Here is a 19391-nt window from a genome sequence, read left to right on the forward strand (position 1 = left end):
AGGTGGCAATCTACGTACAATATCAAGTTGTTTATGTGGTCCCACCTGAGCAGTGTTGTTTTTGTTACATTATAAAAAGGGGAAAGCCCTTGAAATAAACAGACTCCATTTTTCCACCATTTTCCCACAATTTTTCCACCATCCTCCCACCATCCTCGAGGATCCTGCTTCATCATTTCTTCACTAGGAAGGTATCCTTTAATCACCCTGGGGTGAGGGTTCTAGAAAGCATGGTGTGTTTTATCACCCCAGCTTAGGGGCTCTAGAAAGCAGGATATTTTAATCATCCCAGCATGAGGACTCTAGAAAGCAACGGTACATTTTGTCACCACAACTTGTGGGCTCTAGAAAGCAGGACACAACAATATGTGCTGCTAGCCCATGAATGAATCTTTTAACTTGTAAAGCTAGTCAGTCCCTAATATCTGAGCTATATTGGAAATAATCACAGGGAGTCCCTGGACCTGGGGTCTTGTCAAGATATTGTTATTAGCTGTAAGCTACTGTGTGAAATATTAAGCAAATCTGGGATTCTGTTTCCTCAAACAGAATAATGATGACAAAGATAGCTGCCAGTTATGCAGTGCTTTATGGCTTAAGAAGATCATTTTATCTGAGTAGTACAAGAATTACTATGTCTATTATACAGAGAAGGAAAATGAACAACAGAGAAGTTAAATGATGTCCACCCTAGTTCATTCTCCCTCTCCCTCTTTCTGTCTCTGTTTCTCTCTGTCTCTGTCTCTCTCTGTGCCTCTTTCTCAGTGTCTCTGTGTCTGTCTATCTATCTGTCTCTCTCTCTCTCTCTCTCTCTCTCTCTCTCTCTCTCTCTCTCTCTCACACACACACACAGACAATTAGTCCACTCAGCTTTTATTCTGTCATCTCATGATGTGCAAGATTATTGATTAATATTTTTATTATAGTTCATCAAAACATTTAAACACTCAAAGTATGGTGGGACGGGGACCCATGATAGAGTGAAGATTATATTTTCTAAGTCCCCATCCATTAAAAAAAATTTTAAAAAGACTAATTTTATTTAAAAGAATACACTCTCTCTACTGGTGAAAATAAAACAAAATAGGATTCATTGTTCCAAATAATTAGCATCTTGCAATTAAGTTCTGTTTTATTAGACAATCTATATGTACTCTTGAAACCCAGAGTCTTTTTATGGCCTGATTTAATAGTATTAATCACATATTAAAAAGCAAATTATACCTTATAGAGCAATGGGCTGGTTAATGACATCAAGGACAATGAGGGGCAATGGGACATAGTGAGCAGAACATCAGTTTCAAGATCAGAGGACCTGAGCTCCCATTCTGGTGCACTCATTTCATATTTTTGCATCTGTTAACCATTCAATGAAATATTGAACATATTGAAAGTGGACATAAAATACAGATCAAGAAATAAATCATTTTCAGATACAACTAACAGAAGAATTTATCTTTCATGATTAGGAATATTTATTAGAAGGAACTTTTTTTCCAATAAGAGAGAAGATTTAAGGGGAGAAAAAGGAATTCATGTGGAGGAAAGGAGAAGGGAAGGAAGGAAGGAAAAAAAAGAGGAAAGACGGAAGAAAGAGGAAATAAAGAAGGAAGGAAAAGAAAGAAAGAATAAGAGGAAATGAAGGAAGTAAAGGATGGATGAAGGAAAAAAAGGAAATAAAAAAGAATGGAAAAAAGGAAGGAAGGAAAAATGCTTTAAAAATATTATTGAAGAATCCTTGTTTAAACTAGAGAATACAGAAGAAGCAAGTATAGACAAGCATGGCACCTTTGACAGTTACTTACTAAATATATTACATATTTTAAATGACTAGCAAACTATATTTAATATACATCTGCAATTTCATATATAATCCTCATATTCTGCTCTGTCATGTACCTACATATATATCTATGTGTATATAATCCATTTTTCCTATTGTTTAAGTTCATTATAAAATCAAATATAATAATACAACAAAAAGGTGGTCACACTTTGCAATGCCCATTACACTATGATCTGATACAGCCTGAAAAGTTTTCTTCTCAAATTTCATGTATATATTTCTTCTGAAATTTGGAATATATTTATAAATGTCACTTAGATTCCCAGGACAGCCTATAAAATCTACTTACCCTTCATTGCACATGAAATTTGAGTCTAGATGATCTCTAAAGTCAATTTCAAACCTAACTCTATGTCTATATAAAGCTTCCTAAGGTCCCTTCCAGCGCTAGATGTATGGTTCTATGAATTTTTAGGAATCTTACTTTTACTATCTGAAAAAAAAAATTAAATGGAATCTGGGTTTAGTGGTAATGATTGATCTTTCAAGATCATCCCTTTGAAGTCCTTCTCTTCTGATTAGTCTGTTCTATGTTTCAGGTAAGCATTGATCATCCCATTGCTTTATTTTTATTCATATCCCAGCAGACCGTTAGACATGCTCTTACTCCCAAGACAGAAAAGTTGGCTACACATGAAATGACAGAACAATATCCTTTAAAAGATAAACAGTTACTCTCATATTCTTTTCCATAGTGTCACCGTGATAGTTATTTTCTGAAACAAACTCCACGTTTCTTTCCTACATACTAAAATGCAAGGAATCCACTAGGAAAGGGACTTTGTCCCTTAAGTAATGATGATGATTATTACTCTTATTTCTAATCTCCAACTGTAATATTATAGAGACTATGGCCTGTGGGCCTTCAGGAGCCCTTAGGCTATTTCTGGTGGCTGTGACTTCTTTGGAACCTGAAAGAATTATATTACTCATTACCTTATTCATGAGCTGTCTTTCTATCCCTGTACCTGTGTTTCTCTAGGGTACTCTTACTAAGTTGATTTAAAATTTAAAAGTAAAGTGCTAGAGAAGAGTTGAAAAGTAGCTAATTTGCTTAGAAAGAATGCCGGCTTTGGTTCTTATCTCATCTCTAACATTCAATATGTGTATACCCTAGGCAAGTTAATTCACCTCTGTGGACCTCAGTTTCCACAGATGTAAAAAGGGGTGGTAGAATTTGATGGCCTCTGAGGGTCTTTCAAGTCAAAATCAATCATCCCATCATCGTTTTGTGTCTCTGGATATGTCTAATCCCACAAGTTCTTTGCCTTCAGTTGTGTTGAATAGAAAGAACTTAATTTAATTTGTTAAAAATAATTCCTCTTACAGACCCACCTCTTTAACCCTTGGGTTTTAACCCTATCTAAAAAGACAACAGACAACACCTTTTTCTTTTTTCCAAGCCAGATAGATCTGTTACCTCTCTGTATGTCTGGCTTCTGAGCACTATTTATGGGACAGTTGGTAAACTGGAGAAGTATACTTCGTATTTATCTTATAGTTGATCAACAGATATTTATTGAAGTCATATTTTGCCATGTGCTAAATCTAATCTAGTCTCTGACACTTACTCACTGTGAAACCATGGATAAGTGACTTCATTTTTCTGAAACTCATTTCTACATTTAAACTTAGTGTCTGTAGCACCTACCTCCTAAAGTTGTTCTGAGATGAGGTTCAAATGTGCTAATGTCCCTTCAAGAACCATAAGGTCTTTAATGTGCTATAAAAATGCTAATTAGTACTATTATTGATAATGCTTTTTCTCTGGAGTGAGAAATCATCCTTAGACCATGCCTTTTCCTGTCTATCCAATATTAATTGGAGGGTCAAGTATCAATACTCCTCAACAGAAATTTTGACAAAGTATTATAGCTAAACCATGTTGTGATTTAGTTAAGAGAAATCTGATGTATGGATGGGTAGGGGGAAAAAAAATGGAAAGTACAAATTTTAAAAATGATTTCTTAAATGAGACTCATCCTTAATAAAATGTTGACTTTCAATTCCATCTACTGTTTATTCAGCAGTTTGACAATCACCTGCACCTCAGAAGCAGATTCCCCAAAAGTCTTCAAGCCAATGCCCCAGTGACCTTTGCTATTCTTCAATACCCTTGAATGTGGCCCTGTTAAAATCTTCATGAAGGGCACTGGTATAGATATTTAACAAGGATTGCTTAATTTGCTTAGTTTAGCATTTGGTATTGATATAATGGCCAGGGAGCCCAAAATAATTCAAATGAACTTGGAAGCAACTATGTGTATATAGGGATTTACCTAGATTTCCCCAAAAGGCTTCAGTGAAAAATCATGACAATTACGGACTGAATATTTTTGATACTATCTTCTTAAAGTGAACAAACAATTTTTAATGAATTGCAAATGAGTGTTTTATTTTATGTAGGATCTTTTTCATTTTTAAAAATTTGGGGGAGTGCCTTTTTTTTTTTTGTAATTACTAATGAGAATTTAAAAAATAAAACTGAATTAGAAGAAAGTGGACTATTGTCAAGGAACCATTTCAGCATGGATAGAGTATTGAATTTTTACTTAGGAAGACTGAATTTGAATCCTTCCTGGTCAATATGTTGTTAGTGTGACCATGAGCAAGTATTCAGACTTATCTATAAATAGAGATGGTAATTTCACAAATCTCAAAGAGATGGAAGATTCAAATATTATAAGGTACCTAAAGTGTTTTTCAAACCTTAAAGTACTATGTATTATCATCATCATCTGCTATGAAAAAAGGTGGTCATGTCCATAGAAATATTTTAAATTAATTTTTTTTTATTTCCCAATTTTCTTACATTGAAGAGTAAGCATAACTCTAAGAATTCTAGTATTAGGACTAGACATATAAACATTCATTAAAAAGGAAAAGGCAGATTGGAAGATGTCCTCAAACTGTATGATAAACAATTTAAAATTTTCAGAATTTTTTCCTAAATAATACTACTATTGTAATGCTGGAAAAATTGAGTCAAGATAGAGATTAGAGAGTTTTTAATATTTTACTTGAAATGGAGAGATTGTGTGGGGACATGCTGCCCCCAGGGATGATATCTAAAGCATCCAGCAACCAATGTGCGTTCTCAGTGACATATATTTGCAGGTGGCTCTGCTACAGGGGTAGATCAAGGCAGGGATGGAGTCAGAGAACTGGACTATCAATTCATTTCTGACAGGGTGGGGGGAGGCACGGGACAGTCTGATAAATTGGGATGACAGAATGGGGAGAGACATTCTGATAAGTTGGGATGGGGAAAGACACCCAACATTCTGATGATGTTTAAGATAGAAGATCTTTCTCCTTATCTGGATCATCATGATTAGGAGGGAGGGGTGGTATCGCAGGATTGAGCAGAACAATTAGGAACTGAGGCAGAACAATTCAGGAAAACTGAAGCAGGACAATTTAGGGAAACTGAGTCAGGACAATAAAAGGGAACTGTGGCACAACACTATAAGAAGCAATTGTTCTATGAAATAGAAACCATTGGATTTATCAAAGAAACTGATAGTCATTTAGGACTGAGCAAAGTTGACAAAAGTATTAAGTAAGATCCAAGAATGAAAACAAAAGGCCCTCTGCCAGCAACATCCATATGAGCTGACAATATGATGACAAAAAACAAAAAAAGGGGAACAAATGGTTGTCCCATAGATTTGTTTACAAAAACAAATATCCTATTAACTATTATATTTCTTAAACACTTTCTTTATGTAATAGATTACCTATAGTAAGCCGATTTCTTAAATAAATAAATAACTTCAACTTTAAAAATATTTGGAGAATAGTAATTTGAGGTCTAAAATAATTAAAATCAAATGCAATTTCTTAGGTTTTTAATTGCTTCTATTTTTAAAATTAAAAAATATTTCTTTGTGATGAATAAAATGATAATCATTTTAAAAGCTAAGAAAATAATTTCCATTGTTTTATAAAAAATGGCAGGTAACAATAAATATTTTTTTTCACTTAAAAATGTATATAACGTTTATAATGTTTCTTTAAAACTAAACGTGAGGGACTTAATTAAATTACAGAACTATCTTGTAAGTTATGTGCCTGATAATGCCAGTTATTTTATAAAGTATAGTGAATTGATGGTGTTTTTCGGCCGTTTTGCATTCATGTCTGACTCTTTATGACCCAGTTTTGTTTTTTCTTTGCAAAGATACTGAAGTGGCTTACTGTTTCCTTTTTTAGCTCATTTTATAAATGAGCAGATTGAAGCAAACAGGGTCAAGTGACATACCCAGGGTCACAGGACTAGGAAGTTTCTGAGATCAGTTTTGAACTGAGGGAGATGCATCTTCCTGATTTCACACCTGTCATTCTATTCACTGCTAAAGCATCTAGTTAATCCTTAAGTATAGTGGGACCTTTTAGCTATTTTATTATGTGTTTCTAGATAGTTGATAGATCTTTCTTTCTTTCTTTCTTTCTTTTTTCTTTCTTTCTTTCTTTCTTTTTTTTTCTTTTTTCAAATAGCAGTTACTTGGTAGATAAAGTCTACCACTTTATTGAATAATTTGCAGTGATCAATAATGATGCTTCTTAAGGATAAGATTTCTGTAATTTCTCTCAGTAAACTACACAACTACCTGAGATTATAAATTGCAAAGAAATTGCATTATGTATTGTTGGAAGGAGTCCCCTCCCTTGGAGATTCCTTATATGAATGAAATTGCACTACCTTAATAAATGACAGTTCTTTATGCTGTGATTATGTGTATATGCCATCTCCCCTCAATAGACCATAGGTCTTTGCAAATGAAGATTATTTCATTCCTTTTGTGTCACCAGTATCTAGCACAATCTCTGGACCATAATGTGCTTTTAACATTTAATATATGTGGGTTGATTGGATTATTATTCAGTATATGTGGGTTTATTGAAGAATTATTGACTTATTGAATGTATATTGCAGGGAGCAAATTCAGCTCCACAAACATTAAGGAAACTTTTGGCAAAGTGAATAACTGTGGACTAACCTATTTGATACTTTTGAAGATTCTCAAAGGACCTTTGGTGACATTATTCCTTATGATAGGATTTTATTTTGTGTCATTGAAATTGGATAGAACAATTTGAGAATGACGAATGACAAAAATGAAGTGGTACATTAGAGCATATGCTGTTATTTCTATTAATAATAATATTTTTGTAGATTTGTTATTTTACCTCTGTAGAGAGTGTCTTATTAAAAATTCAGATCAGGAGCTGCTAAACAAGTTATTTTTGAAGGGATAAGTGAATTGTTCTGAACCACATAGCCAATATATGCCAAGTCAAAATATGTAACTAGATCTTTCTACCTTTGTTGATATGGTTTTTGAGTCATTTCAATAATTTTTGTGTTGTGACTCCATTTGTTTTTTGTTTTTTGGCAAAGATATTGTAGTAGTTTCCAATTTCCTTCACCACTTCATTTGCACATGAGGAAGCTGAGATAAACCAAGTTAATTGACCTGCCTAGGGACATGTAACTAGTAAATGTCTGAGGCTTGGTTTGAATTCAGAAAGATAAGTTTTCCTTATTTCAACTCTAGCACTCTTTAAACTGTGCCACCTAGTTTCCTCTTTTGATTTTGAGACCATCTCTATATTGATGACACAACTAATTGACACAGCAGATAGAGCATTTGGTCTTGAAGCAAGAAGCTCTGAGTTCAAAATCTAAAATGGGCATTTACTAGATGTGTGATGCTGGGTATGTTATTTAAACTATGACCCACTTTCCTCAACTATAAAATGGGGATAATGATAACATTTACTTATCAGAGATGTTGTGAGTATCAAATAAGATTACATTTATAAGCAATTTAAAATGGCACAGGAAGCGCTCAATCAATGCATGTTTTCTTCTTTCTCTATCCATCACAATATGTTATATTTTATGTATTTAATATTTAATAAATGCTTCTGATGATTGATAGATGAATAGTTAGATTGATTTCCTATTATTCGAGACCTTCATCCAAAGTCTACATAGCCATTTAGTGAGGATATTTTAGAACAGATTCCTATCTGATATGAGTTGGACAAATTGGCTTTTGGGGTCCCTTTCAAATGTAAATTTCTGTAATTATTTGATTATTTGAAAGGTTCTTAGGAATCAATAATAATAATTATCAGAGCTAAGCTTCTGTGTGTTTGAAAAGAGGACCTGGCTACAATGATCACAGGGTTCTAGGATATTTCCATCACCATTGCTTTTTAGCCTTACTCAAGATTCAATAGAATGGTCTGACTGGTGTCAGCAGGGTTTTATAAGCTCAGTGATTCCATTAATTCAGAAGCCAAAGCCACCAGAATGTTACCTCACTGGAGTGGATGTTTGTGGCAGATGGATAGCAATGGGGTAGCCAAGCCACAATGCTCTAGTTAAAATGGAGTGATCACCAGCACAGTAGGCAAAAAGAGGCCTATGGTTGTCTTTTATACTCAAAGAAGACCCTCATCCTCCAAAAATGATATCGGGCTTTGGATTGTAGCATCTGTCAGCTGGAAATTGATGGAAGCCAGGGCAATCTAATGGTGTATGGCAACAAAAAATGGGGGATCTTTTTCTTAGCCTACATGGATTTCAATCCACAAAATACCTTCAAATTGAAAATGTTCGAGGATGCTTTCTTTGTTAACTACTTTGAGCCTCAGGCTCATCATGTTAAAATTAGGAGTATAGACTAAAGAGCTCCAAGGCCTCTTTAAGCTTGAAAATGAGATCCATTTGTCCCTGAACAAGCCACCTAATCTCTCTCATTCTCAGGTACCTCAGTTATAAAATCAGCAAATTAATACTTATCCAACAACAAAATTTGCTATGAGAAAAGGAGGACATATTCTATGTGAAAAGTATATAAACTACACAGATCCAAGTCATTATGAGCTGGTGTGAATATTATTATGAAACATTCCATGGATCAGATTGTTTATATAAAAAGAAATAACAACTGACATTTACGTAGTGCTTCAAAGTATACAGAGCATTTTACAGATCTCATTTCATCTGCCCCTCATGAAATCCTTATGAGGTCAGCACTAGAAAGACTATTGTCCTGAATTTACAGATGAGAAAACTGAAGTACAAAGAAGGTTGTATATTCTATGGTCACAGAATTTAGTTTAATCCTAGTGAGGTTTAATGGTCACACAACTATAATTCCAAGTCCAGCCCTTTGCTCACTTCACCAAATGATTATCTGCTTTACTTTGAATTTAAAAAAAAAAAAAAAAGTTGTCCACTTCAGAAACAAAAAGAAATAAGCAAAACTTACCATTGAGATCATGTCCAGAGGCATCTCTGTAATACAGTGGGTAAAGTGATAAATCCAGAGTCGGTAAGTTTCTTGCTCAGTTATCTAGTTATATCCAACACTTCATGACACAAGGCCCTTTTGTCCCCTACTATGTCTCAAAGTCCATTCAAGTTCATGTTTATTGTTTCCATGAAAATCAGTAATTCAAATCTAGTCTCAGACAAGTTCATAGATATATGAGCCTGGTTGAGTCACTCAACCTCTGTCACCTTAGTTTCCTCAAAGGAAAAATAAGAATAACAGCATCTACTTCACAGGGTTGTTGTGAGGTTCAAATGAAATGCCATTTGTCAAGCACATAGCACACTGCCTGGTATGTATATGAGTATACATAAATAAATATGTAGAGATATAAAGACATATATCAGTAAGTTATCTGTATAGAGTCAGTCCATTGGGGTTGATGAGATTACCAAGGAAGAGAATAAATAAAAAGAAAAGAGAAGAGCCCAGCACAGAACCATGGGGAAGATCCACAATTAAAAGTCGTAATGTAATACATAACCAGTAAAGAAGATTGATAGTGGGAAATGAACCAGAAAATGTTGGAAATCCCTGACAGGAGACATTTCTCAGGAAAGGAGAATGGTCATCAATGTCACATGCAACAGAGAAGTCAAGAAGGATGAGACCTGAAAAAAGACTCTCAGATATAGCAAGTAAGAGGATTGGATTAACTTTGGAGAAAAAAGTTTCAGTTGAGTGATAAAGCAAAGGCTGAAGGAGTAAATATAAACACTTTCTTCAAGGACGTTGAAAAGAAAAGGGAGACACAATTTAAAATAAGGTGAACACTTTGGTTGAAAACACAAAAAATGAAGACAATCCCTGTCCCCAAGGAGTTTACACCAAAATAAGAGATTATACATATATACATTTAGCTGAGTGCTGGACCTGAAGTAAAGAAGACTTATTTTCCTGAGTTCAAATCTGTCCTCAGACATTTACTGGCTCTGTGACCCCTGGCCAAGTCACTTAATCCTATTTCCTTCAATTTCCTAATCTATAAAATGAGCTGAAGAAGAAAATGGAAAACAATTCCAGTATCTTTGTGAAGAACCAAAATATGATCACAAAGAGTCAGATACAGCTGAAATCACAGAACAAATAATATGTTTAGAGTTCTGGGAAAGGTATTTTGGTTTTCCAAGTTAGAGAGATGATGAGTAAAATCTTACAGAATTAGATGGATACTCTCTTTTCAGATATTAAATAAATTGTCCCAGTTCACACAGGTAGGCCATGAGTTTTTGTCTTCTAAACCAAGTTTTCACCATGTCTCTTCTCAACAAACACTAACAAATACTAAAATAACACTAATATTCCCAATTCATTGATTGCCCTACATTTTCATTCTTTTCCCCCCAGTTTTGCATCCAATATATTCTTTCATTCTTTTTGAAAACATTCCTTTCTTAAAAATCTTCACTGATTCTAACTCCTTTTGGAAGTATATGATAATCTAATCCTTGCATCAATCCCTGTTTTGTCCCCCTTACTACTCTTGCAGCTCCTGTTAAGAACATTAATCCATCCCTACCATCCTCCATCAGTGCTGATATCTATCTTGGCTTTTAGTCTGGGCTCATGTTCTTGAGCTGCCAAATGCTTCATCAACCTTTTTATCCCAATTTTATTTTCTTTTTTTTAAAGCTTTTTTTATTTTCAAAACATATGCACTGATGATTTTTCAACATTGGCCTTTACATAGCCTTGTGTTTCATATTTTCCCCTTCTTCCCTCCACCCCCTCTCTTAGATGGCAAGCAATCCAATATATGTTATACATGTTAAAATAGATGTTAAATCCAATATGTATAAACATATTTATGTAATTCTCTTGCTGCACAAGAAAAATCAGATCAAAAAGGAAAAAAGATGAGGAAGAAAACTAAAAGCAAGTAAACAACAACAAAAAAGAGCGAGAAAGTTATGTTATGATCCACAGTCAGTTCCCACAGTCCTCTATCTGGGTATAGATGGCCCTCTTCATCACAGGATCTTTGGAACTGGTATCAATTATTTCATTGATGAAAAGAGTCATTTTCATCAGAATTGATCATCATATAATATTGATGTTGCTTTGTACAATGGTCTCCTGGTTCTTCTCATTTCACTTAGCATCAGTTCATATACCTCTCCCCAGCCCTCTCTAAAATCATCCTCCTGATTGTTTCTTATAGAACAGTAATATTCTATAACATTCATGTAAAATAAATTATTCAGCCATTCTCCAACTGATGTGCATCCATTCAGTTTCCAGTTTCTTGCCACTACAAAGAGGTCTGCCACAAACATTTTTTGCACATGTGGGTCCCTTTCCTTTCTTTAAGATCTCTTTGGGATATAGGTCCAATAGAAACTTAAGATCTCTTTGGGATATAGGTCCAATAGAAACACTGCCGGTCAAAGGGTATGCACAGTTTGATAATTTTTTGAGCATAGTTCCAAATTGCTCTCCAGAATGGCTGGATCTGTTCCACCAACAATGTATTGATGTCCCATTTTTCCCACATTCCCTCCAACATTTGTTCATGTCTTCTCCTGTCATCTTAGACAATCTGAGAAGTGTGTAGTAGTATCTCAGAGTTGTCTTAATTTGCATTTCTCTGATCAATAGTGCTTTAGTGCACCTTCTCATATGATTAGAAATAGTTTTGACTTCCTCATCCTCTGTTCATATTCTTTGACCATTTATCAACTGGAGAATGGCTTGAATTCTTATAAATTTGAGTCAATTCTCTATATATTTTAGAAATGTGGCCTTTATCCAAACCCTTAAATATAAAAATGTTTTCCCAATTTATTGTTTCTCTTCTGATCTTGTCAGCATTAGTTTTGTTTGTACAAAAACTTCATCCCAATTTTCCAAGCACTTTATTTCTCTTTCCTGAAAACCCAATAGAAACAAATGCTTAGCCCCAATAGAAAATTCTCAAAATAAGAAAAATGATTGACACATCCAGCTAAGAATATCTACTCCAACAGCTTCTATCTGTATAGTATAATCACATACTATATTTTATTTATATATTATTTTAGAATTTCTGTATTATATGAGCTAGGAGTTAGCTGGATAGGTAGTTCAGTGGATAGAAAATCAGACATGGAGTTAGAAAGACCTAATTTTATACCCCAAATCAGACAATTTCTCGGTCCCTGTCTTTGGGCAAGTCACAATATTTTTCAATCTTAGATTCCTTCTCCTTAAAATGGGGATAATAATGCCTGTCTTACAAGGATGCTATGTCAATCAAATGAGGTCATATGGTAAAGTTCTTTGCAGGCTTTAAAATGTTTTATGCATGTTAGCAATGAGCAGCAGCAACATGTTATTGCTACTTCATTATAGCCAATGATGTATAGTCATTATTGGCTTAGGACAGGGATGGGAAACCTTTTTTATGCACCATGAATCATTTGGTTATTTATGACATCACTAGACTGCTATACAAAATTATCAGTTTACAGAATTCAAGTAGTGGGAGATTGTTCTAATCTAGCTTTTAGCTCATTGCATTTTTTATGCAAATAATTTTGCAGTCCTTATAAGGATGTAGGCTAGAGGTTCTTCATCTCTGGCTTAGGACATGCAAGTTGTATACAAGTTTTGTATTTCCTAACATTGGACTTTTGCTATTCTGAACCATCAAAAATCTGTGTTAAGGTACAGCATACAATGTGTTTACAAAGCATACATTTTTCTCTATATTCTTGAGCCATTTAAGAATTTTATTTTCAGGACTTCAGTTTCAATTTTTGAAAACAGTGAAAATATTCTGGGTTCTTGAAAAACCATGATTTTTACAAGTCAAGGTAGCATTAAAGGAATAGTGGGTTTCGAATCAGAGAAACCATAGTGAAATCTCCCCTTTGCCATGGATGAATTCTGTGACCTTGAGTCAGTCTTCTCAAGTTTACAGGCTTCTATTCTCTTATTCTTCAAATGAGGGGGTTGGGTTGGATGATCCTACTAAAAATCCTCCAAATCAAAGGTTGTGTGTATTCTGCTTGGAATCAGTCCATAATTCTCAGAGCAGCTAGGCTGGGGTTAGATACCCTATGGGAATTACTATTTTTACTGGCTAAATGGCTTTTCAACATATCACCCGTCATGAAGGGCAAATGATTCCTGGGCATTTGAGTTTCTTTATATGTTATTCTGTTTGTTTTCTTTTATTTAAGTAATGTTTGGACAAAAAATATCTGAAAGCCCATCTACCTTGCTGACCCTCTTGGTGGATTGTCAAAGATTCTTTCCAGGATGTATACAAACAAACAAATAAAAAAAAACCTGGCACTTTTGATTTCTTCAGCATCCTGGCTATAAATGATGAGTAATGAAAGTGTCAAGTAAATGAGGGGCAGAAGATATCTTGCAACCAGATTGCCCATTGTGTGTTCTCTATCACCATGGCCATCCTGTCTAAATAATTTTTTTAAATGGCATAAATCAAGAAATCACTTTCTTTTGCATACATACACACAAACTATATGTATATATACTATTCATATATGTGTAAATAGATGCACATACATATAGAGGGGCAAAAGAGAAAGAGGGGAGAGGAAAGAGAAGAGAAGAGAAGAAAAGAGAATCTACATAAGCCAAGGAAACTCCTTTTTTCCCCATCATTAGGTATATAGTTGGGTACTATAAGCAAAGGTTCAATAAGGACATTTCTACTAACCCATGCTTCAATTTTGTTGTCAACTTTGGGATTAATATTTCTTGACTTTTATAATGTTGTTTAAATGTGTTTTAGGTGAGAAATGTACATTAATATAAAACAGCATTAAATAGAAATATAGTCTGTTTCCTCTTCTTTGACAGCTGCAATTTCATTTCCATTTTAACATGCTAAAACAGACTTTATACAAGAGGTCTTAAATGCATTATTATTATACTTAAGATAAAAAAAAAAACACGTTAGTGATTCTTTTCCAATGTATTTCATATCATATCCATTGCAAAAAAAAAAAAAAAAAAGAAAGAAAGAAAGAAAGAAAGAAAGAAAGAAAAGAAAAGAACAAAGAAAGGCTAGACATTGCTTCAATATCTTGGCTTAATGTAGACCCACAAATTTAAATACCCTTCACATAGTTAGAGAACAATAAGGGATTTCAATATTCTGAATCTATAAGAACAATATAGATTGGATTTGCCCAGCTACTACAGTATTGGAAATTGACCAAACTAATCAATTGGAGTAGTATGCCATGAAGAACTAGGTATGGTAATACATAACTCTTTGTGATCATGCACACTTGCGTATACATACATTTGTGTGTGTATCTGTGTGTTTGTGTCTATGTTTCTATCTCTGTCTCTGTCTCTGATTCTTTCTCCCCCATATATTTATTTATATGTGTGTGTATATGTAAGAGTATATTTATGTATACATGCATATATATGCACACACATATATACACATTTACATATAAGTTGAAAACAGTTTTGAAGTGAATATAGGGGATTATATTATTATGGTTCAAAACAGGTAATAAGTAGGTTGGGGTAACTGGGGCTTTACCCTAGCTACTGAGAGAACTTTCAGGCTTTAGTAATAGAAACACTATACAGCTTAGTACCTAGTTAGCAAAAATAATTAGTTAAAATAGGAAATTATGAGATGTCATCTCACCCCACCCAGAGTCTCTGTCTCTGAAAATCCTTATGATATCTCAGAGTCTTCATCACAGCTGATATAGATAGGGTGTCTGCCCAACTGCCCAGTCCCTGAATTGATTTTCTCTTAAATAGGTTGGTTTGGAGAATTGTTTCAAGCTGCTCATCTCAAGAATATTTGTTTAACAGTTGCCCCAGGCACAAAAATTCCTAGTTACAGCTCTGTGTGTAAAATGTGTCTTGAATACCCTTAGGGAATATTCAAAAAAATATTTTGAGGAAATGTTGCTAGGAAACAATATCAGACAAGATTGATGCAAGTCAATTTCTCTGTTAGCTGAATTGGCTCATTTCCAACTTTTTAAATAAGAAAAATATCAATACACATCGACTTAAGAGTCTATTTATTTAGACATACCTGGCTACATTTTAAAAGCGTGTAATTATATTTGTTAGCAAATAGCAGTATAGCTGTCAAGGTCAGTTAGAGAGCTATAGGCCTTGAGCTGGGTCAAAGGATCAAAGAAATAGATTTGTCAAAGACCTTGAGGCTAACTAGTGTGACCTCCTCATTGTAAAATGAGGAAATTGAGGTTCAGAGAAGTTTAGCAGTTTTTCTAAAATCGACAAGGAATTCTGGAGCTGAGTCTTGACTTAGATTTTATCTGAGAACCATTTGACTCCTGGGACACCATTCTGCTCTGTGGGATTCAAAGAGTTAACTTCATATTTGAAAACTGGTAGTTGTCTTTTTTTTTTTTCCTGGTTACCCTCTAATAGGTTGGAAATGTGTAATAAAATAAACCTAATGACTACACCTTGAGAACCAAGCCCCTTTCTAATTGCTTTGATGCATGGACTAGCAGAATAATTGATTGACACTCAGACCACTAAGGAAACAGCCAGCTCCCAGAATCCGATTAATGAAAACATATGGTAATTACACTGGTGCAAAACAACTTAGAAGCTACAATGTAGCCCTAGGGTAAATAATCAGAAGTCTGATCAAAGAGCAATTAGAATTAATAAAAGTCTTATTGTGCGTTGAGGATTAAGGGAGATGGAAAGATAAAATTGTAAAATTTTAGCAGTGTGTTTGATGAAAGATTTACTTCAGCCTGAAAACAGATTTTAATATTCTGAAGGAATCATTGAATTGAAAAAGTGAAGGCTGAGAGATGATTTTAAAATATGGAATGAGAAATGATTGTTGACTTTTAAGAGGTGTTCTATTGTAGGAGTATTTTTCCAATACATTGATAGTTGGATTGTAATGATCCTCACAGAGTTATTCAAATGCTGTGCAATTTTTATGTACCTTTTAGAATGAGGCATAATATTTTTGTTCATTTTTACTTTTCTTTGCCTCAGGAATATGCATATGGATACTTACTCAGTAGAAGCCTTATTCTGTTGGATTATAACCTACAGTTCATAGGTTTATAGCAATCAACCAGTAACAGGATGTAGGAGCACCCACTACATGTCGAGCATTGTGATAAATTTTGGGAAAAAAATCATAGGATAAAATTTATTCTTTCTCTAAAGGAGCTCACAATATAATGAGGAAATAATAATCCTAATAGATATCCTAATAAAGGAAACATGTGAACATCAGAAACACAAAAGATATGTGTAGAGTAAATTGAACTTAATCTTAGAGGGAAGTTATTAGCATTAAGCCAGGAAAGGCCTCTTGGGATGGGGGTAAGGGTTTGAGGGGGTAGAATTTTAGCAGTGTGTTAAAAGAAGCCCAGGCAGCCAGAAAGTAGAATTGAGGAGAGAAAGCATAGCATGATGAATAGTGTGTCAAAATATTTTGTGTCAGGAAAAACAAAGAAGCTGATGTCACAAATCACTGAGGACCTTGAGGTAAGGAAGGTATGAAAATAATGAAGTTTGTAAGGTGCCAGATGAGGAATGGCTTTAAAAGGCAAAGAACAGATTTTATATTTGATCCTATGGGTAGTAGGGAGCCACTGAAGATTATTGAGTAGAGAAATGACATGACCAGATGTGCATATTAGGGAGATCATTTTGATAGTTGTGTGAGGGATGGACTGGAGTGAAAAGAACCTTAAGCCAGGGAGGGAGACCCATCAGCTATTGAAATAGTTCTTTAATGAGTTAATGAGAGCCAGGTGCAGGGTGCTAAAAGTGTCAGAGAAAAGAAGATATGACTTCATATGAGAAAACTTATCAATGTAAAAATGACCAGATAGGAAGGTACAACCAAAAATAAAGTCATAATTTTTTATTTTAATATCTAGAGGCATATCAAATATGTTTTCTTGGAAGGTTTTTCCATTGTGATTTATTTCCAAGTGACTAATACCTATAGATAATTAATTTAATATGGCAATGAGAGAAGGTAGCTTACAAAATCCTTCAATTGGCTATTATGCCATTTAGTTGGTATCTTCAGAATCTATTTAACTATGAAAGTCACTCTAACTTCAGTTTTAGTAACCAAGATACAGAAACGTCAAGAATTTAATGAAAAATTCTGAATATTAGCATTAACATTTGTTTGGATTATCTGGTCATGAAAGAAATAGAAAGCCTCTAGTAGTCATTGATTAGGAAATGACAAAGTTAAAGATACTTTTTTTTTTTTTTAAAGAAAAATCCTTTTGGTAAGGAAGTGATAGGTGGATTGGAGTAGGAAGAGACTTGGTAGTGGTAAGTTAACCAGGAAGCTAATGCCAAAATCTAGGAGTGAAGTAAAGAGGAATTGCACTAGGATGGTGGCAGTTATAGTAGACAAAATTATATCTATATCATCTATATCTATATTTATTTCTATCTATACAAAAGAAAAATCAACAGAACTTCACAATAGATTGGTTAGAGGATAGGTGGAGTGTGAGAGAATAAAAATTTGAGGATTACTCCTAGATTGTGATCTTGAGTGACTGGAAAAATAGTGGTAGACTAATAATAATAATAATGAAGTTCAAAAAAGGGAAGCGTTTGTTAGAAGTTGATAAATTAAGTATTGGACACATTGAGTTTAAGATGTATTTGGGACATCCAGTTTTAGATCTCTAAGAAATAGCTAAAAATGTGAGACTAGAAGTACTGATATAGATACTGATTAAATATATATTTGAGATTAATCTAGATAGAGACAATCATTGGATTATTAGACTAATTGACATCTACTGAATATCACTTGAAGGTAAGTAAAGCACATTAAACACACTATCTCACTTGAGCTTCTCAATTGCTCTTTAAGGTCAGTTCTATAGCTACAATTAGAAGTAACACCCAGGATCAGAGAGCTAATAGGTTCTAGAGGTAGAGTTGAATCTAGAACTTAGAGATTCCAAAGCCAGCACCCTCTCTACTGGCCTAATACCAATCATGTGACTAAATAGTATTTGCATACTTTGTGTTTTAAATTTAATACAGGTCCATTCTTTGTTTTCTAGATTTGGTTGTGGTGAATGTGGGGACATGTCCAATGAGTAGAAGTCATTTAGCTCTGATGTCAGTTTAAAGTCATGCTGTCTATTCCCCTGGATTCAGTATCAAAGTTTTCTTTCTTTCAATTCAATAAGTAGTGCCTGAACTTATAATGTTCAAGTCTGAAAGATTTGGATATTTCATGGATGCTCTTCATTAGGGTTTACAGACGAATTCACTAGCGGGTGAGTGATCACGTGGTAATGTTGCTTTTTATTCTTAACTCTCTGGCTCTAAGATATAAGGGACACATTCCATCCTTGAAAATTCCACAGTTGGTTAGACATTTTGATGTGGATTTGAACCTGAATTTAAAACAAAACAAAACAAAACAAAACTGTCCTCTTGTTTCTACTCACACCCCTACATCATCCTAATTCAGACTCTCATCTTCTCTGCCTTAAGCTAAGGAAAGATTTCTAACTCTCCTACTATAGCCTACCCTCCCCTCAATGTCAAGTTGATCTTCTCAAAGAGCATATTTAATCATATCATCACCAATTCAGGAAACTTCATTGGGTCCCTAACAACTTCAAGGATCAAATATAAATTTTCCCTTTTCCTTTGAAGGTCCATCATTACCTAGTTCTTCTTACTTTTCCACCCTTCTTATACCTTTCTACTCTCCACATTTTCCATGATTCAATGCTGTTCCTTAAAGAAAACATTGCATTTCCTGATTCTGTGTATAGATTCAATTGCTTTTTAATGTGTTTTTCATTCATTGTATTCGTCCTTGTTTCAGTTGCATACATTGTTCTGCTTTCTTCACCTTATATTATCTAAATCTACTTAGAAATTCTGTACATTCCATATTCTCTTGTTTCTTATACCTTACACCACAATTTTTTTTTCTGAGTCTCCCTTCTAATTGATAGGCACTCACTTTCATGCTAAATCTTTATTATCATGAAAGCCCATATCCATTCTCTAGAAGACATTTGATTGATTCCAGTGGAGATACTTAGTTATCCCATTGTGACACCTTTGGATAATCCAGTTCTGTTCCTAAATTATTTGGCTCTAAAAATAATCTGGCTTCTTTGTTACAAACTGGCATATGGACAAGCCCCTTTCAGCTCTAGGGGACATTGGACATGAGCCCAGAGTGGGATTTG

General features: G+C 34.3%; 1 protein-coding gene and 1 long non-coding RNA gene across 6 annotated transcripts in view; both read left to right on the forward strand.

Annotated features, from left to right (window-relative positions):
- NLGN1 (neuroligin 1) overlaps window positions 1-19391 on the forward strand; it is a 1063794-nt gene that overhangs the window by 708972 nt on the left and 335431 nt on the right. The window lies entirely within an intron of this gene.
- On the forward strand, window positions 8014-14135 carry LOC127552884 (uncharacterized). The gene is made up of 2 exons (XR_007951602.1): window positions 8014-11526; window positions 11562-14135. It is a non-coding gene; the product is annotated as an uncharacterized LOC127552884 (long non-coding RNA).

The sequence above is a fragment of the Antechinus flavipes genome, chromosome 3, assembly GCF_016432865.1.
Source record: "Antechinus flavipes isolate AdamAnt ecotype Samford, QLD, Australia chromosome 3, AdamAnt_v2, whole genome shotgun sequence".
Classification (NCBI taxonomy): Eukaryota; Metazoa; Chordata; class Mammalia; order Dasyuromorphia; family Dasyuridae; genus Antechinus; species Antechinus flavipes.